At 33.6% G+C, this 26,891-nt stretch overlaps 1 pseudogene; it reads left to right on the top strand.

Annotated features, from left to right (window-relative positions):
* Nucleotides 1-2,133: 2,133 nt before the first annotated feature.
* Nucleotides 2,134-26,489, top strand: LOC149580132 (PI-PLC X domain-containing protein At5g67130-like; annotated as a pseudogene).
* The last annotated feature ends 402 nt before the right edge of the window (nucleotides 26,490-26,891 follow it).

Here is a 26,891-nt window from a genome sequence, read left to right on the forward strand (position 1 = left end):
TTCATGACTAAAATACAAAGTGTAGGTTCACTAGTTTTAAAGTGTAAATCTCAGGCTTTGGAATACAGGTTAGTATTTGAACTTTTAGTTTCAAGTCTTAAATCTCTTTGAACTACTTCGAACTAGGTTCAAACTAGTTCAAAGTGGTTCAATGAGGTTCATTTGGTTTAGAAGAGTTGATCTTGCAGGTTCAATGAGTTCGGCAGTTCAAAGAATTCAATCGGTTTGAGATATTTCAAATGGTTCATAAGTTCAAGGAGCCCAAATAGAGGCAGATTCAATGTAAAGGTTCAACAATTCAGTTTCAGATCTTGAACCTCTTTGAACTAGCTTCAAAGTGGTTCAAAGTGGTTCAACGGGTTTGATGGTTTGACAGTTTTATTTGCCTGTAAACAACAACCAATAACTTTTAATTCAGGCATAATTTTGCCAATCGTTGTGGTGGAAACATAGATGAAAATAATATCACCAACATATCCAAAAATGAAGGAGATCCAATGGTGGAATAATTAGTTATGCCTCCCATACTCGAACTTGTCAATTTTTATAACTAAATAACCACCTTCGAACCTGTCAATTTTTATAACTAAATAACCACCTTCGAACCTGCTAGTTTTTATAACTAAATAACCACATTGCAAAACTATATATTGTAAAAATGTGAGGAGAAAGGGGTTCCACTTTTCCTTCTAGTGGCTATAGACTGTGTGCTACAGCAGAGAGAGGAAATTTTCAGATTGGTTCCATTTTCTTGTGAGGCTGTGAGAAGGAAGAGTTGATGTTTGTTTTATTTCTGAACTATGTGTTAAAAATAGGAGAATTTTGATTTGTTTATGTAATACAGAGAAGGAGTTACATCTTTCTTTAATGGTGACTTTAATTTTAGATGTGTAATAAGGTCTTTGCATCTTTTATGCTTTAGGGAAGGGAGGCTTAGAAGTTGACTGCACATCAAAATCTGAAGTTTGAGCAGTCCTCTTTCCACTAATCGTGATCTTTGCATCACTTTTAGTTTTCTCTAAAATGTGTTTTAATGTCACTATTTCTTATATATATTTGATTGCAAGATATCTTTGAGGCTTCATTTGTTCACTTTCTTAAGAGAATGGAAAATGCATCTTTATTTTCGTTCGCTTTGTAATGCAACATTTTGGCAAATGAACTTTGTGTCAATTGTGGTTCTTTGTTGTTCTTTCTTGTTTAGTCTCTTAGCTTTTTGCATCTACTTTGTGTTTACAAGTAGATGTTTGTAAACCTTTTGTGCTTTCTAGTTAAAAGCATTCATATTTAATTCATTGTAAATCATATATGGGGAGCTGTACCTGATAAAATTCAGAGGCACTTACACTCTTTCAATGGTGAAGTGACCCAACTATTAGTGCTAATTAGTCTTCTTACTTGGGCATTTAGAGTTATATTTGCATGTATTTTCTTGGAGGACAATTTATTCACTATCAGATTTTTGGCGACCCTTCTAGGGAATGAAGCAATGATTTAAGTGCCTAATATTTTCTTCCTTAGTTTTATGATTATCTTCATGTGTAGGGGATTGGAAACTCTATACGAAGACTATGCTAGAAATAGAAGTCATACGAAGATCAAGGCCAAACCATTCTCTCTTAGAACTTTGTCAAATTGACGATAAAGTGTTGTGTGACTTTGTGGATAGTTTTAGAGAAAGTATTTCCAAGGGTATCCAAAAAAAAAAGCTTTGAAGATGATGCAAGATCTTGGCTGCTATGGAAAGGCCTCTATGGAAAATTTCACAAGTTGAAAGACTTGCAAAAATTTGAAGAGAAAGTGGCTTGGTTGAAGAAGCATTTAGAGGTAGATGATGATGAACCTCCCATTATCTCAGTCTCACCCATGTATCTCAATCACCTTGTCATGAGTGACCAAGAAGTATAACTAGAGTTACTCCAGCCTCATGTTGATCCAATTTCAACGGATGAGAATATATGTGCCAACAATGGAGAAGTAGTAAGCAATAATGATGAAAACTTATCTCAAGATCCTTCTTCATCTCATGTAGAAAGTTTTATAGTAGAGGATCATGGTGATCGTTCTTTTCTTGAAGATTCTATTGAAATTATTTCTAGTGATGCTTTGTCTAAAAATGAATCTTTAAATGTCATGAGAGTTTGTGTGGGCATTGGCTCTTTGAATGTGAATGCTGAAAAAGATCCTATTCTTGCATTTTTTCATTCTGAAGATATTGCAGCAACAGACCTTATAGGTAATGCTGATTTTAATGGAGGTGCATCTCAATCTTTTTCTCCACATCTTGAAAGTTTTAGTTTTGAGAATATTGATAGTCATCTCATTTCAGAATCTCCTATTGGTGAGAAAGTAGACAACTTGCCTCCAGAATTTCAATCTTTCACCTTTGATATTGATCATCTTTCTTTGAAAAGTCTTCTTGATGAAAGGATTCAGAATAACATGCAGCCTAAAAATGAACTTCCCACTTTCATGAAAAATAAAGATGATTCCTCACACTTGAAAACTAGTAATCAACCCATGCAAAGATTTTTTCAGTTTGATGATGAAATATGTAATTATGACAAGGTGAAAGTGCATGAAGAAAAGCTTCTTTCTCATGATAAAGATGCTGAAATTAATACTCAATTTGTAAACTATCCAGCTAAAGCATGGAGAGGAACATCACTTGATCAAGAAGAAGAAATCATTGATGAATTCTTGTTATATCTTCAACTAGAAGACCTCTCTCAAATCAACCCATTTCATGATGATGCAATTTTTTGTGAAAATAAGGTAAAGATGCATTTGAATGAAAATCTTCATGTTGATTTTCTTCTTGAGGAAAGGAGGTATGAAACTAACTTCCAATCTAGTGGTGATTTAGCTGAGATGTTGAAAGACACTCCTCATAATGAGGAAGAAGAAATCAGAGACACATTCTTGTCATCACTCAAGCCAGATCATTTCTTTGATGATGTCTCAGGTATTTGTTCAAATCAGATTGAGAATGAAGCATTTATTGATGATTTTTCTTTTCATCCATCTATGCATAGTTTTGCTGATTTGGATTGTGGGAGAAATGTTGAAACATGTGATGGCATTTTGGAAAGAGAAAAGGATGGAATTTGTGACATGTTTGATGATAGCTAGTTCCTTGAAAGAAATGGAGAAAACATATATCCAAGGGTTGATCCCATGATGAATTAGGTGTCTCTATAGTTGCAAATTGACCATGACCATGTGTAAGAATTGAATCTTCATGACAACATTTTTGGGTATTGCACATCATTTTTTGGTGATGTTTCTACATTTTATGTTTTTCAGCTTGAAGTAGAATCTAAACTTGTGAATGTGAAAGATCAATTCTCAAGTGAAAGAGAGTACTATGATGAGTTATGGATGTTCAAAAAAGAGGGTTGGATCAGCATATGTATGTACACTGTCAGTTTGAAGTTTGGCATTGAAAGAGTCATCAATAGGTAGTGGTTCGGAGTTGCTCTATTAAGGCATAGTTTACTGTTGCAGAAAGGCTCCTACTTCTCCTAGCCAATAAATGGTTTCACGTGACCTCTTTTCTTTCTTCTAGTTTCATGGTAGGTCCTTTTCCTACCTTTGTATATACTTTGTATATATGTCTTTTTCATGTGTGTAGTGTTAGTTTGGAATAATGTACAAGCTTCATGCTTGCTGGTAGTTTTGGTGTTTTAGTTGGTTTGCTTTGCCCTACTCCCCTCCACACTCTCTACAAGAAACTTCTAATCTTTTTTTCTTGCTGACTCTATTTGTCGAATGGTTAGGCACTCATATTTGGCCAGAGATTGTTAGAGTTCTCTATTTTTGTAGTAAAAAATAGTCCCATAGTTAGAGCACCTATTAGTAACTACATAGACATAGTTTTTGAAATTTTTAATTTGTGTATTCGAACCCATTTGAACCTTAGTTTAAATTATTTTGAAGTGGTTTAGAGGTTCAAATGATCCACCCTGTGGGTTCAATACAAGTAAATTTTAGACTCAGGGATCAAAGTAAAGATTGGTTGACTTAGAAAAGTTTAGAATCCACTTTTAGTTCATCACTAAAAACCAATTCAGACTTTGAAATTCCCTTCAAAAAGTCCAAAAGTTCAAATCAATTCAAGGTGGTTTGAAGCAATTCATCTTGCAGGTTCTTTGGTTATCAAAGCTGAAGTGCAGATTCTAGCTTTTAGTTTGATTTCAAATTTGATGATTTGAAGACTCTACATCTACAAATCAATGAGCCAAATTCAAAAGTTTAGTTTTGAAATTTGGGTTTATTAGAGACACACTTTCAAAAGGCTCAAGATTTTGATTTCAAGTGTTCAAACTTAGTTGTTCATCTTAAATACAAAGTGTAGGTTCACTAGTTTTAAAGTGTAAATCTCAGGCATTGGAATATAGGTTAGTATTTGAACTTTTAGTTTTAGGTCTTGAACCTCTTTGAACTACTTCAAACTAGGTTCAAAGTGGTTCAAAGTGGTTCAATGAGGTTCATTTGGTTCAAAAGAGTTCATCTTACATGTTCAATGAGTTTGGAAGTTCAAAGAATTCAATTAGTTTGAGATGTTTCAAATGGTTCATAAGTTCAAGGAGCCCAAATAGAGGTAGATTCAATGTAAAGGTTCAAAAATTCAGTTTTAGATCTTGAACCTCTTTGAACTACTTTGAACTAGCTTCAAAGTGGTTCAAAGTGGTTCAATGGGTTCGATGGTTTGACAATTTTATTTTCCTACAAACAACAACCAATAACTTTTAATTCAGGCATAATTTTGCCAATCGCTGTGGTGGAAACATAGATGAAAATAATATCACCAACATATCCAAAAATGAAGGAGAACCAATGGTGGAATAATTAGTTATGCCTCCTATACTCAAACCTATCAATTTTTATAACTGAATAACCACTTTTGAACCTGTCAATTTTTATAACTGAATAACCACCTTTGAACTTGTCAATTTTTATAACTGAATAACCACATTGCAAAACTATATATTGTAAAAACATGAGGAGAAAGGGGTTCCACTTTTCCTTCCAGTGACTGCAGACTGTGTGCTACAACAAGGAGAGAGAATTTTCAGATTGGATCGATTTTCTTGTGAGGTTGTGAGAAGGTAGAATTGATGTTTGTTTTATTTCTGAACTATGTGTTAGAAATATGAGAATTTTGATTTGTTTATGTAATATAGAGAAGGAGTTACAACTTTATTTAATGGTGACTTTAATTGTAGATGTATAATAAGGTCCTTGCATCTTTTATGCTTTGGAGAAGGGAGGATTGGAAGTTGACTGCACATCAAAATCTAAAGTTTGAGCAGTCCTCTTTCCACTAATCGTGATCTTTGCATCACTTTTAGTTTTCTCTAAAATGTGCTTTAATGTCACTATTTCTTATATATATTTTATTGCAAGATATCTTTGAGGCTTCATTTCTTCACTTTCTCAAGAGAATGAAAAATGCGTCTTTATTTTTGTCCACTTTGTAATGCAGCATTTTGGCAAATGAACTTTGTGTCTGCTGATATTCTTTGCTATTATTTCCTTTTTAGTTTCTTAGTTTTCTGCATCTACTTTGTGTTTACAAGTAGATTTTTGTAAACTTTTTGTGCTTTCTAGTTAAAAGCATTCATATTTAATTCATTGTAAATCATATACAGGGAGTTGTACCCAATAAAATTCAGAGGGCACTTACACTCTTTCAATGGTGAAGTGACCCAACTATTCATGCTAATTAGTCTTCTTACTTGGGCATTTAGAGTTATATTTGCATGTATTTTCTTGGAGGACAATTTGTTCACTAACACCTTGAAACCTTCCAAATAGAATTTAAAATTGGGGTGGGTATGATACTCACAATCTTTAGTACTATAGTATAAAGTTAGCCTGTTAAAGCTTACATTGATCACTTTTGATGATCAGCCCCATTAGGAGCAATAAGGACTGCTAGGTCCACCTTATGAAAGGATTTACAAACATACAATGAAGTATGCACTCAATAAAGAGATTTACAAAAGGGTGTTAGGTCTACCTTGTTAAAAGATTTGACTAATCCACCTATTGGGATGAAACAGTTGATGATCTCTGATCTACAACTTGTTTTGATGAATGAGATTCCTTTATGTACTAATCACCTTGTTGTGATAGATATCTGCTTGCTACTCCTTATACTATTATAGCCTTTGTAATTCTCCCTTATTGCTCTTCTCTAATGAATACATTAATTCCATGCGTATTTCCACACACTTGGATATGATACAGTGATACTCAACATCCACTATCAATGCTCAACATCATCATGCACTTGGTAGACATAGAAGCTCAGTCTATACTGATAACTTCCAAGTAGTCTTGAACTTGGTTTGCACTAGTGACTTGGTAGATATTGTGAAACTTCTTTATATAAACTAAGTCTCTTGGTTTACATTGTATGACTTGGTAAACACTATCACCTCAAGCTCAGTAGAAACTAAGTCTCTTGGTTAACACTAAGAAGCTTGGTTAACACTGGACTCACATCACATACACTACAAACTTGGTGAACACTGGATAGCTCGACTTGCACTAGTAAACTCAACATATACTAAGATGCACAGTTTACACTGTTGATCTTCACTATAATTGTGACTACTTGGTAACCACTAAGATTTGTCCAAAGAACTTGGTAGCAACTGTAGAACTTGGTGACAACTGAAATACTTGACATAAACTATGAACTATACAAAGAGCTTAGTAGCTATATACAATCTAAATAAGTGTGTGTCACTAATAACAAACTTGACTGATATGTCAAAAATCTCCCCCTTTGGCATTAGTGACAAAAAACTTATCAACCAAAACTGAATTCAAAAAGTTTCCTAAATACCTTTTATCCATCACCTTGTGATACTAGCTCGATAGAGTATACTATTCTTGAGAATTTTCAAAATTAATTTTGTAAAGTATATATCTGTACATGGTAAGGTTCTGTCATACATCATACTATACATCTTCTTGTTATATACAACATATCATCTTGTTGTACATATCTCACTCCCCCATTGATTTTTCAACTTATTGCATGCTCTCCCCCATAACATATGTCTTTCTTCATACATATATCTTTCTCCCCCTTTTTGACATTAATGCCAAAGATTTATTCTATTTACATAGTAACACCAAAATGAGATAAAAAATTTGAATGTACCTTGAGAATGATTGCCAAGGTTTTATCGCAATTGTCTTGCAGGACCTTATATGTGTGAAGTACAATTTGGACTTCTATTGATAATTCTATCATATGGAGAAATTATTGTCATGGATGAGAGTTTTTGAGTGTACAATATGTTTCTACAGTGCATCCATGATGGGAAGAATCATATTTTGTATATCTATGAATGTGGATCTTTTCCTTGCTTCATCATATGTGCCAAAATATGTTGCCTTAGGATTAACTAGCTCATTCACAAGAGATTCAATGATATCTTTAGTTTCATCAATATTAACCTAATAACCAAGAGGTTTTACCCACACAAATCTAGGCTTAACTACCTGAATGTACACTTTGTCACAATCCACCATGAAAGATACATCATCCTTATAATCTTCAACTAGTTTCTTTGGGATTCAGAACCTGTTGTTCATTTTCTCTTTGAATGCATCAAAATAATTATCCTTAATACTATTGTAGTTTTCACCCATTTCAGCAATAAGCTCATTTATCTGATATAGCATAGGCACATCTTTTCTGCAAACAATAGTGCCTTTTGAAGGGAAGAATTTTTGAACATAAAAGAATATACAAGTTAACAAGGAATCAAACTTACACATGTTATTCTTTGATGTCCTTATGCTTTCCATATTTTTGTTAAACTGTTTCAACAATAGCTTGGCAAGGTCAAATGGTAAGTTGTTCTTTACCACCTTGTATGCCAAGTTCATAGTTTCACATGACACACTGATCAACCTACTAGAGCTTTATATCTTGTGTGCAATGATGTGAATACCAAACTTCAATTCCATATTTGAAACACTGCTAATTTTTATTCCTCTATATCCCATTCTACTAGGGTTCTCTTTTCAAGTTCAACCCGACCTAGGGTTTTTGTTGTTTTGGCTTTGGCTAGCATTGGGAGGCTAGTGATTCAACAAATCATCTTCTTTGTGATCAAAACTATGCACCTGACTAAGGATAAACCTAATCCATTTAACTCAAAATTCACAAGGCATGTGAGGGATGTGAGTTAACCCTTTGGTTTCCAAGTGTTGTGCTTGGGTTTCAAAACTCCATTTACACATAATTGGCCTAGGGCATCATCCATTTCCAATCTACCAATCTCTTGATTAACACATTTGAAATGAGTGCAAATATCATTAATCAAAAGTATCTTTGGAGGGATTTGAGATTGCAATCCACTCAGATCTAGGGTTTCGGCGATCACATGAATGAGCTTGAAATCTGGTGCCTTCCATTCTTCTCCACAAACCAACATGTCAGATCCTCGCTTAACCTTTTTGTCTATAGAGATTTTTCTCATTCAATTGATTCATGTCTACTTGAGATTTCATCATTCTTTCATTGATTTGCCTCTTAGAGTTTAGATCATTCCATAATCTTTCATTGATTTGCCTTTCATAATTTAAATCATTTCTCATTCTTTCATTGATTTACCTTTTAGAATTTAGATAATTTCTCATTCTTTCATTTTCAAATCTTAGGCTCATGATTTTCTCATTTGCATTGGAGAGTTGATCAATAAGGTTTGATTACTGAAGGGATTGGTTCTGAATTTCATTGTTCCTTCCATCTATCTCTTCTTTTATCTTATTTTTCTGCTCCATGATTTCACATAACCTTACTAGCTTAATTTCTTGCTCTCTTTTAAGTTTTCTTACTTCTTCATGTAGGGAACCATTATTTTTATAGGACTTCTTTGATTGCTTCATTGGCTTTGTTGGAGTTGATGAAAGCCAACTCCAAAGATGCCCAAGATCACCTGCATGCAAAAACCTATCAAAGAGAAACCAAGGAGAGGAAGAGCATGGAGCAAGGGAAAAATTCTAAATGGACATGAGAGACAATCTGTGTAAACACAAGAAGAAAATGTATTTACAATATACACAATGCCTTATGTTATGTTACAATGAGAGAGCCTGCTTATCAAGAGCTCATGGAAGCTTGTAGAACAAGCTGGAAGGTGGTAGAAGATAAGGATGACAACTCAGCACATATCCACAAAAGGTGGAACATGCTAGAAGGGAACATACTCCCGTGTTGTCAACAACTAACCACTACATGCATTAAATACAAAATATTAAATAAATGCATTTACCTAAGTAAGCTTAAGTAATAGAATAAATAATTAACAATTAATTATTTACTCTAACACCCCCCCTTAAGTGCAACTCAGGAAAATTCCTTAAGCTCACAAAACTAAGATGAATGTAGAATGGGTCCCGACAATGAGGCCATGTTAGGTATCCAAGTACAATGCAAGAAAATGAAACCCTTGTAAAATGGGGAAAGAGAGAAAACCACGTGGGAAAAATTCTCTCCCAAAAAGAGGTAAGAACCTGGTGAATAATTGAAGAAGCCTCCAACTAGGGAATGTCCCCTAAAACAGGAACAATGAGTGATCATGAAGAGCATCTTTGAAGCATGAAGAAGTCGCAAATCTGTCAACAAGAAAGAAAATTGCTGATCTGAAGAACCTCCATGGAAGAAGAAGCCACGAATTGAGCATGTCTATATGGTAGATGATCCATCTCACCGAAATGCATAGGTAGCTAGCCACTGCAATCAACTTGTACATAGGATCAACCACTGAATACATAGTTCACACTATCGAACCATCGAACCACAGATGCATTAGAATAATAGCATAATCTTCCCTTAATGCAGACAGGGTGTGATGACAGGAAACTGAGAAGATGGGCCAAAGTCTCCTGCAGATGAACCAAGAACAACGAGAGAGGAAAATAGGTATAGACACCTATAAAGACACGATCAAACTGACTCTACATGGGGCTAATGTCATGGAAGGGACACTCACTTGAAAAAGGGAGAATGCCTAAAACAACAAACAACTATCCCCCCCATGGTGCTTTATGAAAATAGTGCATCAACTGACTCAAAACAATGTTCATGACCCTCAGAATGCAAAAGTGGCACTTTATCTTAGTGCGATACAAAAAAGTGCTTCAAAATGATAGCTACAATGATCATAACTAAAAAAAGGCTGCAGCAAAATAAAGTACAGCTAAAAATAAGAGAATCCATGCTAGGAAAATGATCCTCGAGCCTAAAACACTCAAGATATCGACCATATAGCAAAAATGTCAAAACTTTGATAGAAAGAGCATGGGCCAAAAACTAAGGAAAAGGACTACATTTCTGAAAAGCTGACAGAACCAACTTTCCAAAAATATAAAGTTTTCAAAAAACAAGCATGGGACGCAAAAGATATGCTTGCCGGAGTCAAAAATAAAACTTTAAACTTCAACTGAAAAAATAGGCAATAAAGAAAGTTAAAACTTAAAAATACCTACACCAATGTCTTTGTCTCGAAACCAGCTTTTTGGTGCTTCTTTTGGATCGAAAAAATACCTCTGTATGCTCAAGTTATGGCCAAAAAACCAAAGGTAGGTCCAAAATGACCCTAAAGGAGATGTGCAAGGAAGGCTGATGTCAGCATTTGACGGTAAAAAATTTGACGGTAAAAAATTTGACGGCCATGTCAGCCGTCATCGCAAAAATAAGGGCCAAAGCAGATGATGTGGCAGGGGCCACGTGGTAATATGCCACATGGCAGACCTGCCACGTGTCAATCGTTGACTGGCTTGCAGAAGCTACTGACAGTGCAAAAAATTGGCTAATTAAAAATTGCCAACTGTCACTGACGTGGACGAGCAGAAGATGGGAGTGCAGGAATCAGTAGCAGCGGTACAGACGCCGGCAGCGGTGGCTAGATTAGGAGGCACCACTGGCGCGCGGGCAGTGGTGGCTCTGTAGCGAGGCGCTAGTGATGTGCAGGTAGAGTAGCCTACTACCACCGCTGCGGGCTGCGCGCGGGTGGCGCGGTGGCAGCGGCTTATTTTTTTAAAAAAAATTGCAATAAATGCCTTGCAAATCATTTGTATGGCCTCCTTAGGTAAAAAAAATTTTCCTCCCGCAGCTTTGTCTCCAAAATTGACAAATTTTATATGAATCCTAACTGCAAACGGCCTTTCGGATTCAATGGCGATGTCCACTTGGCCCTAATGTGCTCTAAATTTTTTTTGATCCCTTGATTTGAAGAAAAAATGCACAAACAAACTAGGGTTTGTGACTTCAAATCATGGCTTCAAAAATCCTTCAATGAAGCAGCAGCAGGAAGGCTCTGATACCATGTTGGAGTTGATGAAAGCCAACTCCGAAGATGCCCAAGATCACCTGCATGTGAAAACCTATCAAAGAGAAGCCAAGGAGAGGAAGAGCATGGAGCAAGACAATGACAATGAGAGAGCCCGCTTATAAAGAGCTCATGGAAGCTTGTGGAACAAGCTGGATGATCGTAGAAGATAAGGATGACAACTCAACACATATCCACAAAAGGTGGAACATGCTAGAAGGGAAAAAACTCCCGTGTTGTCAAAAACTAACCACTACATGCATTAAATACAAAATATTAAATAAATGCATTTACCTAAGTAAGCTTAAGTAATAGAATAAATAATTAACAATTAATTATTTACTTTAACGGGCGTCAGCTGAATTGCTGAATGAAGGTCTTCAATTCTTTTTTCAATGTCGAGATGATGATTCATTTGAATTGTATGTTCGTTTCTTCTCTTCAACGATTGAGAGAGTTCCTCCTTTGCTTTCTTGAGTTGGGTAATGGCCATTTCCAAATCTAGCTTCTCATCTCAATAGCTTTGTCAAGTTTGAATATCTCCATGGCCTTGATCTTCGCTCAAGTTGTTAAGCTTTCTCTTGAGAGCCACAATGCTCTGATACCAATTATTGGAAATATTCAAGACTATGCTAAGTTACTAAGAGGGGAGGGGTGAATCAATAACTTCTAAAACTTCAACAATTTCAATTCTTAATCCAACAATTCAATTAGCATTTAATCCATCACATATAATTAGATCTAATTACATGCATAAGAAATTGAAAACATGAAAGCATTCATAACGTCGTGACACAAAGATTTGGTGACCCTAAAACCTTCCAAATAGAAAGTAAACCTAGGGCGGGGATGATACCCACAATCTTTAGTACCGCAGTATAAAGTTAGCGTATTAAAGCTTACATTGATCACTTCTGATGATTTTCCCTAATAGGAGCAATAAGGACTGCTAGGTCCAACTTGTGAAAGAATTTACAAATATATAATGAAGTATGCACTCAATAAAGATATTTATAAAAGATTGTTAGGTCTACCTTGTTAAAGGATTTAATTCATCCACCTATTAGGATGAAATAGTTGATGATCTTTGATTTGCAACTTGGTTTGCTGAATGAGATTCATTTATGTACTGATCACCTTGCTATGATAGATATCTCCTTGCTACTCCTTATACTATTGTAGCCTTTGTAATTCACCCTTTCTTCTCTTCTTTGATGAATACACTAATTCCATGCACATTTCCACACACTTGGGTATTATACAATGCATTACATATATACCAATCCAATTATACAAATTATAAAGTCAGCCATAATATGAGTTAACACAAATATTACAAAGACTTTAGTGACTTAGGTTAGGTATAAATCAATAGCTTTGATTTATCTGTTTTGCTGCTTAATCCTTCCCTTTTTCTGATTGGTTTCATGCAATGCATCCTTATCTCCAAATATCATAATTCAATCCTTAAGTTGGCTAAAAAAATGGTTTACATAGTTGTTTGTGCCATTACAAACAACTATAACAAAATCATCTTACTCAGCATCTACAGTTTTTGATGCTTAACATATACTATTCCCTATACTTTGACTCAATATCTATATCACTCGGCATGCACTGCTTACTCAGATCCTGAATTACTTGACATATATTGTATGCTCGACACTTGAGTGACTTGGCACATGAGTGGCTCGACACTCACTATGGATTCCTCATGCTCTATTATATATATGTTGTGCTTGGCATGTGCTACTTATTTGATATGAACTAAGTAAATGACTAAAGTGTGTAAACACTCACTTCTCAAAACCAATCTGAGATCAACAATCTCCCCCTTTGACATGAGTGACAAAAATGCTTGGTCATGCATTAATATCCTTATTCTTATGAGCATAACATATCTCTTATTCAGCTTATATATAGAAATTTAAATTTTCAAAATTTTATAACAACTTGTACCTCAAAATTTGATTAGTCCCCTTGAGTTGATAGGTCTATTTTGTATTCAAAATTCTTTACTCCTTCTGAGTAAATGTGCCTCAATTGATGCTCTTTGAAATTGATGATGTTTGTGCTTGCTCCCCCTTAGCTTATTCTATCTTTTTTCTGTCCCTTCTCTTACTCTACTCTCATTCTTATTCTTCTTTTTCTCTATCTCCTTTTTATCTCCCCAAAGTTTTATATCTTCCCAAAATCTATATATCTCCCCCTTTTTGACACTTATGTCAATGGGCTTATACACTAATTGTGTTTTTGTCCAAGAAATATTCATGGAAATCTAGGATAATTTTGAGAGTTGCATCCCAATTTTCACATGCTACATCCAAGGACTTAATTTGGATAGCTAGCTCAGCAACAAGGTGGACTAGACAATCTAATGTTGAAAGATTGGGGTCTTTCTTCATAAGTGTTTCAGCATAGCCTAATTCCTTGTGCAAAATCTCAATGTGTGGGGTCAATGTTGTTTGGATGCTAATCAATTTAGCCCTTATAATGGCTTTATCTACTGAGAATGCAGCTAACTAACTCTAGGTTTGTAGCAAAGTTCTGAAGTGCTTCTCATTTTGAGCTAGTGTCATAGGAAATTTTGCACTTGATGCATTAATCTGACTTTCCAAACTCAAAATGTGATTTCTTGTCTCTTGTGTGAAGAGTGTTGGATTGTACAATTTAGTGTGCAATGAGAAGATATTCTCAAGTACCTTCTTCACACTTTCTACCTTTGTTTCCAATGCATCTTGTGTGAGTGCTATGTCACCTAATATTTTCTCATTTACTTTGCTGTGGAATTTCGTTTCTAACCATTCTAATAATTTTGCATTTGTGTCTAGGTTTGCATCACTAACCTTCTGCACTATATTTGTCAATTGTTCAATAAGTGGCTTAGTTTCATCTAGAGTTAGCAAGTTGAATGCATCTAAAAAGATGTCTTTGATATCCTACAATGCTTGCTTCTACCTATGCTCCCTTCTAAGCATTTCCTAATGCTTCTTTCTAGCTAGGGCTTCTTGGAGTATGCCCATCTACTCAATTTTCATTGTGTCAAAGTCATACTTTGGTAACATAATCTCTTCATCAAGATTCACATCTCCATATTATATCACTTCGTCAGCCTTTGATGAGCTTGGACTCAACACTAAGATTTGCAATGGTGGTGCATCTATGCTTGGCTTCTGAAGAGTGTGACTAGAAAGAATGCTAGTTTCTAGTAAATTTACTAGTGCTTGAATGGCTACTTACTCCTTCATCTTTTGTGTCAAATCAGTCTCTTTAGGATTGTCCTTTGCTTCTACGATGCCTTGTGATGCACCTTGTACTTGTGTTGGAGGTGCAAATAAGATTATCTAACCTATTTCACTTTGTGTTTTTGTAGAGACTTGGGTTTTCACTATGTCCTTTTCAACTATATCAACCTTTTATCATGTAGCTTTAGGTATTTTATCTAAAGGTTGTACATTAGTGACTTGAGGGATAATAGTAGGTGGTTCTTGTGTATTCACCTCTACCCTTGTAGTTTCAATCACTATTTTTTGTGTCTCATCTACACTCACCAATATCAGATTATCACATAATTTGTCCTATAGTGTAGACTAATCAAGTATCTTTTTCAGATCTTCCTCTATAAGAGGATTGATGTTTTCAGTTGTGAGATCAAAAAAATCCTTTACTGTTATTTTTTATTAGTTACACTTGTTACATGTTGAGGGATAACATTAGGCAATTGTATATCTTGTACAATCTATTCTTTTTGTTGTTCTACCTCAACTGTTTCCTTATCATCTTCTTTCATTTCTATATCTCCCTCAATAGTTTCTTTATTGTTGTCATCTTCTTCATCATCCTTCACCTCAATAGGCTCTAGTTCACTTACCTTTACTATAGCAAGTCCATAAGTTATCCTCCACATCTGAGTAGACTTCTTAACTACATCTTGAATATTGTTTTGTAGTATTATAAAGGCTCTATATTTAGGTACAAAACTAACTACATATCTCTTCATAGCCTTAGCAATTTGTGCCTTACTAAGTTCAAGTATCACTTGTTCAAGTGAAGTCTCCCTTATTTGTCTTTCGAAGTTTAAACAATAGTGCCATTTCTGCTCAACTCTCTCATATAAAATTTTAGGCATTGAGTTGGCATTTTCTACTAGGCTTTTCTTAAATTTTTCCATCATGACATATATAGCTTCTTCCACTCTGATTTTTCTCAACTTTACCAAGGTTATCAAAATCAACATGAGTAAATCCTATCAAATTTGCATTATTCTTGACATTTTCACATAGATTTTCTAAGTCTAATAGAGGATTATGACTCATCACTTCAAATTGGTTATTGTCATCTGATTTTGTTTTCTCCTCATCAGATTTAACTGGTGTAATGTACTTTCTCCTTGGTCTTTTCTACACTTCACCTCCTTGTTATGTAGGTTTTTTCTTTTCTTTTTCCTTTAGTGTGGTGACATGTGGACTAGCCCTTTTAGTAGGTGTTGTAGATTTGGGCTAACTTAGCTTGGAAACCTTCTTGGCTTTTGTCACTAGTTGTCCCTTGGCCTTCCTCTTTTTTTGATCACTGGGTGTAGGTGCTTCCTTGGCTTCTTCTCCCTCAGCACCTTCATCAACTTTTGTCTCCTCCTCTAGCTAATCTTCACCCATTCCTTGAGTTAATGCAAGTGGTGCTTGTGTCTAGATGTCTTCTTCCTCTTCATCCTCTTCTTCTTCTTCCTCTTCCTTCTTGACACCTTCACTAAATTTAGGTTTTAATTTCTTCACCAACTTCTCCTATTTGTTAATAACAAATGTTGTCTTCAGTTCTATAGCGATTTTGGATTTAGGCATTTCATAGTTTCCAAATGCTTTTGCATTTCTATCAATGTCTTCTACAAGTAAAGTTGTAATAGTTGAAAAAGCCTCATCTATATTGACTTCATATCCTAATGGCCTTAGCCATCTTACCCTTGGAGTTGCTACTTAAACAAAAGTATAATCAACATTCACTAGAAACCAAACATCATCATAATGTTTCTCCACTAAGGATTTTGGTATTCTCAATCTTAAATTCATTAATTTCTTAAAGTCCTCAAAATAGCTGGTCATAACTAACTCAAAGTTCTCTCCCAATTATTCAATGAACTAACCAATCTATACTACCACTAACCTGTTTGTCTTCCATGCAATTGTGCCAAATGTAGAAAAAGTGTTTTGCACATAAAAGAAAATTCATATCAAAATAGAACCAAATTTACATTGTGCACTTTTTGTATTCCTTATTGCTCCTAGATTCTCAATTAGTTGCTATAGCTGTAATTCTTCAAGATCATACATGTGATCTTTCTTGACAATTTTATAACCAACATCTACTGCAATATAGGGCACACTGTTCAATCTATTAAATTGGTAAAACTTATGTGAAATAACCCTTAACATAAATTCTATCAAAGGATTTGTAATGGTATCAATTGTCATTCCTCTCTTATTCCATATAGCTCCAACATTTTTCTCAATAACCTCTTTTGAGTCACTTCTTAGAGTCTTAGGATGATCTAGGGCTAGATACCCTGTTACCCTATGGATTATCCTTTTGGTTATCTTGATGGGTCCATTATCTAGCCAAAGTGAATTTTCATGAATTCTACTTAATACAATCCTAATCTATTCAATTTTGAACACATTCAGGAAATCTAGGGCATGAGTTAACCCTTTCTTTTCTACAATTTTGAATTCTTCCCTTAACACACCATTCTCAAAGTTTTTCATATGCTTTTTTGATCTCCATATCACCTATACTTCCAATTTTATAGTTGTAGCATTTCCTAACATCTTGCACCATTAAAATATTTGGTGGTATCATGGATAATGCATTAGAGGGGTCTTGTTTATAAGAAATGTTTGGTATGGCTTTGAATATTGGTTGCTTGACCTCATTACTAACCAATTGAACATTCAAAACTTCCTTTCCCTCTATATTCTTTAAACTAGATGCCATTGTGTGAAACTAGGGTTTATGAAAATATAAACATTGTAACTCAACACTTGATAAATACCTTGCAAGATCTGATGAAATGATGTAAAATCGTTACTAAACTCTTCTACAATCAATTTGGATGAGTTTTCTAATTGCCTTATGCTCTCCTTTCTCTTTCTCAATTTTGAAATGATGTGAAATGAGTTGAAAATCGATCAAATGCCTTTTGAAGTTCTACAATAAATGTTGAGTGCTTACACAACTGTAAGCTTGGCATAAATCAATTTTAGGCTCACTCAGCATCTATTATCATTCCATTTGTTTGGAAACCATTATGAGCTCGGTATCAACTAGCTAGTCTATTAGCTTGGCATCTTCTAGTAGTCCACTTGGCAATCATAGGAAACATTCCATGCTCGATAGTAACCTAACATCTTGCATCTTTATTCATGCTTATATAGTCTTTTAAGTACTAAGTCCTTTTGGAATTGATATATGATATAACCTTTAAATAACAGTCCCACATAGCTCTTGATTACTTAGTTTGATGAGGTGTGATCACCTAACCCATGGGTGAAGTGATCTCTTCTCCATTTGATGCATTGTAACCATCCTTTTTCTTCCATGTCTTGTTTATCTCATCTTTGATATTTTCAATATCTGCCTTACCTTTTCCTTTATCAAATTCACAACTTGGTGCCTTTGACCTTGTTGGATAGTAGTGATTGATGTGACCAATCTTTAATCAGCTAAAACATGTGGTTTGACTCAAACACCTTTGGTAGTCACTTCTAAAGTGTGCCTTAACACAATTTCTAGGAACATGTCCATATTCTTGACAATAATGATAGCTATATTTGTATTATAATCTCAATTGTAAGAGTTGCCATTATTCCTTACCTTTTTTTTCCTATTTGATGACCACATGGGTTTGGATCTACACTCAAAAGCTCTATGTCCATACTTTTGATAGTTATAACAATATCCTTCAAATCTTTATGCATGCATGGTTTTGGTTCTACATTCATTTTCTTGATGTACTTGTTTGTTGCACTTATGGAAGTGAACCATGCTCTTATGCTTGACATTTTGATTTATATTCTTGCTCCTACACACATTATTATTATGTCCTTTCTTACCACAATTATGAAAAGTAGCTTTAGAGTTCTTACCTTTGTTGTTTCTTTCTTCAACACTTTTTGAATTCACCTTCTTTCGTACTTGTGTATCCTAGTTTAGATGTATCATTTTTGGATCTAGGGGATCTCAATAATTTCTCAAAGTATTTGATGGCTTCATTTGGTTTGTTGAAACTTTCAGCAAATTCCTTTTCCCTTTTTAGGTTGCTCATCAATTTCTCATTTTTTAGTTTCAATGTTGTTATCTCAATGTCCTTGACATTCAATTCATAGTTGACATTCATCACTTAACTTAGAGTATCTAATTTAATGTTGGAAAGTTTTATTAGCTCTGATGACTTCTCTTCTAGTCTCTTTCTCAAAACTCTTTTCTCATCTTCAATCATGGCTTTGTCATCCATAGCTTTATTTTTCTGTTCAGTCACCTCACATAGTAGTATGGCTTGTGATTCTTGCTCTAATTTGATATTTCTAATTTCTTCAGCTTTGGTTCTATTCTTTTCCATTAGATCTTCAACTACTGCATCGAATTCATTGGAGTTTCGATTAGTAAATAGCTTAGTAGTGTCTATCTCTCTGTATTGTGTGGCACTCTCCTCAACAAAAATTTGCTTCCTTCTCTTTAAAGATTTCTTTAGTCCTTCTCTTACTTCATCTAATTGAGGTAGAATGAGTTGTATTTCAATTCCTTGATTCTCAATGATCTTTACCAACTTGTAGACTTCCATTTTCAAGATCTTTCTTTAGAGCTACAAAGCTTTTCTTATAGAGAACTAGGCTTTAATACCAATTGTTGGAATTACAATAAGAAAGGTAAACTTCTTTTGGTGGGGGGGGTGGGGCAGGGGGGGAGAGGTTTATTAGTAGTTTAAACTTTGACCCATAAAAGCATTCACCACAAATCCATCTCATACATGCACTAAGTAAATTGAAATACCATGTAGACCATGTACATGTAAATCATGTAAACAAGTAAACACATATGACACTATATATGATTACCCAAAAACCCTCCAGTGAGAAGGTAAAACTAGGGTGGGGATGACACCTACAAATCTTCACTACTGTAGTAATAAAGTGTATCCAATGAAGGTTACAATATTTTGATCATGAGACATGATCTATCTTGTGAAAGGTTTTCCTTGTTAAAAGCTTACAAATACTATTAGTCTCACTCTATTAAAGGATTTCGACACCCTATTAGAAGTGTGCCTTGTTAAAGGACTTCAACTCACAATTAAGTAAGTACCTTATTAAAAGATTTCAATACAACTTGTTAGGACTACTCTATTAAGAGATTTAATTGATTCACCTATTAGAATGATTCAACAATGATTCTACAATTAGCATTTGATTGCTTGATGATAGATCACCTCGATACTAATGTATTCTTAACACTTTTGATCAAATGTCTTGTTGTTGTATACTATTTCTTTCCTCTATTCTCCTTTAACTAATTCTACAATGTAATCTTAGTTCATAACTCCTTAGCCACCATGAATGCTCTATTTTTGTATGCAAACTTCTCTCTTTCCTCCCTTCACTAGTTCACAACATAGATAGTTTAGGGTTTGTCCTCCTTAAGAAAGCTTTGGAGACTTAGGGTTAGGTATGAATCAATGGCTAAGATTCATCCATTTTTCTACTTAATCCTTCCCTTTTTCTGATTGGCTATATGCAATGTATTGAAAATCCAAATTAGGATTTTTCCTTATCTCCAAATATCATAATTCAATCTTTAAGTTAGCTAAAAAATGGTTTACATAGTTGTTTGTGCCTTTACAAAAAAAATAACAAAACTATCTTACTCGAGATCTAAAGTTTCTAATGCTTAGCATATACTATTCTCTATACTTTGACTCAACATTTGTATCAATTGACATGCACTGCTTACTCAACTCTTGAATTACTTGGCATATACTGTCTACTTGGAAATTGAGTGACTTGGCATATAAGTGTCTTGACACTCACTATAGACTTGACATGCTCTATTATATACATGTTGTGCTCAACATGTGTTACTTATTCAACATGAACTAAGTAAATGACTAAAGTGTGTAGACACTCACTTGTCAAAATCAACCTGAGATCAACATCATATTGTGAGGCATGGTCTTTCTTCACAGGAAAATATATCTACAAAATTATTGGATATTTTGTACTTAACGTTTATACCTACACATGGTTTTGAAAGAAAAATTTGGTGTAATTAATGTCTATATCTGTAAAAACATTGGACATGTTTTACTTGATGTTTATATCTTCAAATATGATTTTGAAAGAAAAATTTAGTTTAATTAATGTGTATATCTACAAAAATAGTGGACATGTACTTAATGTTTATATCTACAAATATGTTTTTGAAAGAAAAAGTTGGTCACCTTTCTCAAATTCACCCATGTTATAATATCAACAACTTTTGTTGACATAAATTCAACAACTTTCATTGAGCCTTTCCATTACTCCTTGTTTGTCATGAGTTGGGTTTGTTTAATAGGGCAAGTTTTTATTCTGTGTAGAGTATGCACATATCAAAGTTGTGACTACTTATTTTAGTAGTCCGGTATGATTCATTCTGGAAATTGTTTGGCTTTCCTTGTGTACATGTATAACTTTTTGTTCAAGCACTTGTAGTAAGATATTAACCCAAACATATTACTATTCTATTGATCAAATGTGGTGGTATCAATTTTTACATAAAATATGCACAAATTAGGTTTTTTCCCCATGTTTTAGATAGTGTCTATCATGAAATGAATAAATGTTGTGGTGGTAATTTTGGGACAATAAACAACTCCACCTTGCATTAACCTACTCCTCAAAAATCCAAGAAATAGGAGTAAAGATTAGAGCTCTTAAGAAAAGCCTTGTCACAAAAGAATTCTATAGTGTGCATAAAAGATATGACCTTCAAAATGTTACAAGGAACATAGTTAATGTCTAAGGCTATAAATGTGATGTGCAACAAGATTGTACCCTCTAAAGGATTAATGATAAGATATATTGACATCAAATTAGTCACGACTTCCCACACAAAGTCAAAATGCATTAATCCTTTTTACATGCCTTCCATAGATGTCTATCATATTTTGCAAATTGGATTTGGGAGCTCAAACTACTTATCATACAACAGATGTATATTTTACCCAAGGGATTGTTCCTAGCTATACTAGGCATAACTATGAGGATTTCTAAAATCTTCAAAACAAATTACTCATAGAATCAACATTAAATGTATGCCTATAATCATTGTATAGAGCTCTTTTTGATAGATATATTCTCCAAAGGCTCAAGTATTCCTTTCCATTTTTTAAGTTGGGTGCATGGACCAATATCTTTGTGGCAATTCTAGCCATTATTGTATGACTAGGGAAAAATACATGTTCTAACTAGGTAATAGTTGATAATGATTGTGAGTCTTATCTTCAACATCTCTTGAATCCTTAAATAGTTACACATAATAGTTCTCATTATTTTAGCAAGATGCTTGACACCTACTTGTTTGCTAGATATCTCTCTTTTTGTTTAAATCTTATGATGGAAATATTCTTTTACTATTTTATTGCAATTCCATAGACCACATTTTGTAATTATTTTTATTCAAACTTTTGTGATTTCTTCATTTTCTAAATTTTCCTTGTCAAAATTTATACCATAAGACACTTCAAGGAGAAAATGGAGTTTGAGTTTTAGATGTTTCATAGATTAACTATTCCAATTTTAGATGTTTGAACTTGAAGATACTCAAACAATAGTAGTTTGTGGGTTTATGGATTTTCAGACCTAAAATAAATTCACAAGTCCTCCTATGGCTATAACTTCCATATATAATTTAGAATCCATCATAAAGAACCTTTTCCCTAATCTAGTTGTGTCATTCCCTATTTGATTTGTTAACAAAAATACATAAATTATACAAAAAAAAAAACTTATTTACTATTATTCTATTCTTGTTCATATACACATCAAATATCTACTCACTACTACATACTACCCAACCAAAAATGGTACAAGGACTTCAAGACTAGTTTCCAAAAGCAAGTGAAATAGGGGGAATTTGACTTCTAGAATATGTTTCTCTATCTTAAACTTATAAGGAATCTTAAATAAAATATTTTATTTTCAGAGCAAGGAAAAGAATCGAGAACCTGTAATACAATGACTATAGGATGATAAAGAAGAGATCAACAAATAAGTCTAGAGTTAGTACACCCTGACTTTGTCCAAGTTCCTACAAACATAAGGTTACACATATTAGCCATTATTCCTATAAGATGTGTCATCAAACAAATAAAACTAGTTTGAAAAAATTGTAAGTGCAATTTTCATAGAACAAATTGCAAAATAACAAAATATGATTTTCAAGTACCTCAATCTTCAACAAAGATGTTGTGGGTGCATATGTACCAATTTGATTAGATTGTCCTTCAACCAAAAACTAAAATTCTTTTTTATATTATGTTGAATTTTGAAAGTTGGACATTACAAGTTCCATTTAGACCATGTACTCATCCACCATTAGTGGGACACCTTTTAAAGACACCTTTTTGGCCATTTGTATTGTAAAAGAACTTGATGGTTTCACTTTCCATATTGATGTGCCTGTGCTAATAGAAAATGGATGATTTAGGGGTATGCAGAGGTAAAACAATCTATTGTATGATAGCAGTTGAGTTTAAATAGTGAGTGATTTTTTTCTAGGATTTTTCCCTAAAAGGAATCCCAAAATAAACAATTGTGTTAAATTGTGAATCTGCAATTGTTTTCTCTCTATTGATTTTAAGATTTTTTAGCATTATTTATCCTGTATTAGTTTATTAATATCAATTATCTTCAAGCATATGTGAAGTGCAAAGTTTCTTCAAAAAATGTGGGAATGGGTAAGAAATATCCAAGAAATGTGGGAATGGGCAGGAAATGTTCCCACCCCATCCTTATTTTACAAAAAAATTGGAACATCCTCACTATCCTTATTTTATTTAGGGGCTTCCTCGCTATATTGGGGGATGACTAGTAATGCTAGTTGTCTCTAGGAGTAACATACCAAAGCATATTTTATTCACTCTTCCTTAGTTGAGCACCTACTTGGTTGGGACATGCACATATGAGATTTGCAAAATATTATGAAAATGGTGGTTGCCAAGAAGGTTTATGTGGTAATAGACCAATCATTACTCATGCTCACAAAATTTTCAAACTACATAGCCCACATCCAATATGTCTTCATCCTATTTCATTTATTGTACAACTTGTTCAATATACAAAAATACATAGAAAAATTTGCCATGCTATAGTCATTAGACTACCAAATACAAGTTAAGTCATAGTTGGTAAGAAATATCATTATTATTATACAAAAATGCATTAATCCTACCCAATATATATAACTCATAGAACAATCTCATCTATTTGTATCCTAGCTGAGGCCAAACACAAACATACCTAATTATCTTTTTGCCTTACCGTTAACAAGCTAAATAATTGGAAGGGGTATATTAATGAGTAGTCCAACATTATATGACATTAACATGTTGATAATTGATAAACAATGGGAAGAGGATACTAGAGATGAAAAAATTCCTTAAAAAATGGGAATCATCTGACTTTAGAAAAAATAAGAATGACTACTCCTTAAATTTTGATAGATCAACTTAAACAACATATAACCACCTACAAACTAGTTATAAATTCAAGGCCCTAATTATGAAAGAGAGGACATAGAGTTGAAAGCTAGTCTCTTATTTAGCAAAGTGATAAATTTGCTGACTTTCTTTTTCTTTAACAACTACAAATTTTGCAATTATTTGTCATAAATAGTTCTTAGTTTTCTTTGCTACTTTGAAACTTTAGTTAGATAATATATTTGGTTCTCAAGTAGAGAGACTATTGTGGAAACATGTACTTAACATAGAAGATTTTATGGAACCTCCTTGTTAGGATTTTTAGAAATAGATTCAGATCTTAAACTATGAACATTAATAACTCTAAGTAAACTAATCTACCCTTCAAAAAGATGTATATTCTAGGCAATGTTCAGCCTTGTAGAAATTAGAGGTTGACCTTGTATAAATTAGTTTTGGATCTCTACTAGATAGCATGATTCCCACCAAAAAATAGAGGATACTAGGCCATAATTTCTTGTGCTTCATGCTTTAAATTTTTATTAGCAAGTTTAAAACACATTTTCTTAATTTGTTCATGTCCATAGAAGTGAAACATAAAATTCCCCATATACATACTCCGATAGATTTTTGGATGATTATGAGAGCTGAAAAAATTGTAATGTTCTTTCCTATCACTAAGTTACTTGTTTTTATTTTAACAATTAAGAAAAATGTCAATGTAAATTATCTTTTTGTTTTGTATATTTTTTATTTTCACTTGAAGGTTAACATTTTCCTTTAGATCTCACATGTATTCAAGACGATTTGAAGTTAAACTTTTTTTGTGAAGGCATTTGGTCTTTTCTTTATTTTTTGTAGATCTTCTATGGTATCAAGTTATAAAATATTAAAATCTTGGAAATGCAGACTAATCAAAATACTGTCTATATGAACTCATAGTTAGGACTAATGCTTCTTTTGACTTTGTGCACAAACTTAATAAACATATCCTCAAAGTAAATATTTCAGCTATCAATCCATTATTTAAGAGGGCACAAAAAATATCTCACAATATGAACAATTGTGAATTAATTTCATCACTCTCTTTGTTAACTCCTTTATTTTTGTTAATGATATAGAGACACTAAATGATCAAAGCTGGAAAGTTACTCTTGAATTTTTTAGTTGTATTTTTCATTGCTTTTGCCTGATGCTTATAATTGAATTAAGTCAGAGGCTATAGTGAATATGTGATTTGAAAGTACCATCTCTTGATTTAGTGATACAAATGAAGCATATCTTGTAGGTTCATGGACCAATCAACATTAAGCTTGAAGTTCACATTGAAGAGGTAAATAGAAGAAACTTGGTTACTATGAAAGTAAGTTTGATGAGGCTAAAAAATAAAGGAAGAGAAGATATATAATAATGCCAACACATTCCCTTGGGAGAGAAGTCCTACACGGGTACTCCTCCTATAACATTCTCCAACCAAGAGGATAGTGTGACTATTCATCTGAATAATCATGTGATGGATCTTATGTTGGACATGTATGATTTCAAGAATGGTATTTGGCTTTACCATTCCTTTGAAGGTACCTTCCTTAGCATCACAACTTTTATACCTGCTATCAATACATTAAAAGAGATTCAATCATTTCTCATAGCCAATCCATCTGAAATCATTATAGTATTCATTGAAGACTATGTTAGATCATCCAAAGGGCTAACTGATGTCTTCACTACAATTGGGTTCATTAAATACTTATTTCCAATCTCAAGAATGCCATAAAATGGTGGAGGTTTTCCTACCATGAATGACGTGGTTGCCAAAAATTAGTGCTTTATTGTTTTCACTTCTCAATCATCAAAAGAGGCATTTGAAGGAATTTCTTGCTAATGAAATTATGTAGTTGAGAATCAATATGATAATGCTAGTTTTTCAAATGAAAGCTACACAAACTAAGTAGAATAAAAAAGTTTGAATTCAACAAGCCAATCCCTCTTCTTGGAGATTTTTCCCTAACAATCTAGTGTCACATAAGCCTACACTATCAACTCTAACTAGCTTAAAAACATACTCGGTGTGTGCTATGAGAATATAGAAAAATATTGGTTAACTTCCTAGTAGTATATTTCTACAAGAGAAGCAATGGGGGAGGTACATTTCAAGCTATGTATAAGTTGAATATACAACTAATGTATGGATGTAGTGATGTTACAGAATGCTAGGCGAATGGAATGTTTGGTGTATGCAAGACATCAAGTAATAAAAAATCAAACACATATGGGAGTCCAAGTAGATTTACCTTTGGTTAATGTATAAAACTGATGCCTCTATAGCTACTTATGTTGAATACTTCATTCCTCTTACTATGTTTCTCTTCTTGCTACACCTAATGCATCTTCCCTATACTCCCTAGGGATAGAGAAGATGGGATTTTTCTATAATGTACATGTAAATCCAATGCTCACACACATTGAATTTTGTGACCTTAAGCCCAATTTTTTAATTAAGTATTGCATACAAGGAAATTGCCAAAATATTTAGTTCCATTTATGAACTAGGACATATATCATTCAACCCTAGATAACATTGAAATTATCATATAGACCTTGTCAATATTGTGAATCACTAAACTGAGTTGGGAAGTTTTTTACTTTATAAATTGATCACCAAGTTATTTTTGATGATCACATGCTTGGTATATTGCTTGTATTGTAGCCATTTTTTGAACGGTAATAGATAGTTTATTGATTTGTAGTTCAAAAAAATAAAAAATCAATATCTTATTCTATGTTTCTATATACAAAGAAAAATATTG

Source organism: Cupressus sempervirens, chromosome 1 (genome assembly GCF_028749045.1).
Source record: "Cupressus sempervirens isolate cs-2001-9-10 chromosome 1, ASM2874904v1, whole genome shotgun sequence".
In the NCBI taxonomy this organism is placed as follows: Eukaryota; Viridiplantae; Streptophyta; class Pinopsida; order Cupressales; family Cupressaceae; genus Cupressus; species Cupressus sempervirens.